The sequence below is a fragment of the Lottia gigantea genome (assembly GCF_000327385.1).
Source record: "Lottia gigantea unplaced genomic scaffold LOTGIsca_689, whole genome shotgun sequence".
NCBI classification, from domain to species: domain Eukaryota; kingdom Metazoa; phylum Mollusca; class Gastropoda; family Lottiidae; genus Lottia; species Lottia gigantea.
The window spans coordinates 11,331-12,776 of NW_008710345.1; positions in this window are offsets into that span (position 1 = coordinate 11,331).

The following is a 1,446-nucleotide window of genomic DNA, read 5'->3' on the forward strand; positions in this document are numbered from 1 at the left end:
ATTGTGAGCCACTTTGTCTTAGAATTTCGGTTGTTTCCGCTTCTTAGTTCAAAAAAAGGAACAGGTTTTGGAAATTGAAAATTTTCAATTTTTGACCTTGACCTTTGTTGACCTTGACCTTTGTAGGATAAAACGTCATTGGCATTGGCTATCTATTTGTACTTTCATATTTGCTGTCATATGTCAACTTCCGGTTTTATAGTCGTGTGCAATTACAAATTTTGATGACGTATATCTCTTGATCTTGACCTTTTTAGACTTTCTCTTTTACAAGATCAAAGGTCATTGACCTTGGCTATCTGCTGATACTTTCATTTGTGAGGTCTGACGTCTACTTCCGGTATTAGAATCTTCTAAAAAATGAAAATTTCTCAACTTTAGACTGTTCTTGCGCTTGATCTAATTATCGTGGAAGGATGATTTTTTCAAGGTCTTTTGCAATTTGCTACATTTGCAAAGTCCCACTCTGTGCCACGAGTGGCTCTAGTTATACATTGTTTTCTTCTTTGGTTTGTGGCTTCCTTTTGAAGTTTAAGATTATGCTTATCGATTTTTGTGATGGGTTTCCTGCCATATGGGCATATTCAACGTTTTACATGTCTATTATATAATGGAGCATGGAGGCTTTCTTATATTATGTCAAAAGAATATTTGACTCATGTATGTGGAGATGGTTTAATACCTTTACATATTAAATGGAATGATTGGTTATATACGGGGTGTGTCAGAAAAATTTCAAGACTGGGTTCACAACAGATTTATTTCGGATCAAAACTACGAGTTTGCGGCCGTCTTGATATCGCCCACATCCTTAAAATAGGTCCCCTTGATGAAATCAGTCCCACAATAATGTTTAATTGTCTTGTCCTATGATACAGGCTCGCGGTAGTTTGTATCTGAAACAAATAGTTTTATTACACCAGTCCTGGAACTTTTCTGACATTCTGACTGTTATTATAGTTACATATCAAAGTTAAGTTATATCGAGAAGATAGGGTACCACTAATTTATAATAAGAGAATCAAGCAAGCAGTTCAATCAAAAGCAATCTCACGTTGTATTCAGTGGCTCAGTTACCATAAGAACTGGTTGAACCAAGTCCACAGGCTCCTACCCTCAGAAATAAAATAATAACAGACTTTAAATTCAATTACAGAGGTCTCCATAAGTGCACGAGAGCATATGTTAAAAGTACGATTCATGTAATTTATAGATAGATCCTGTATCTTTGAAAAACCATTCAGAACAATTAACAGTTGCTAGTGGACATTTGTAATAACTCAGTCTCGTCTTGACAGGTTCATATTTGAAATATTACCCCTTGTGAGAAGTCAAAAGTCTGTGAACAAAAGATTTATGATATAACTTTGACCAAAAACGTCCGTTTCTGGTTTTGGTGATGTTCGACCTATAATTTGTATTTTTTTGTTACCTATTTTCAGCCTT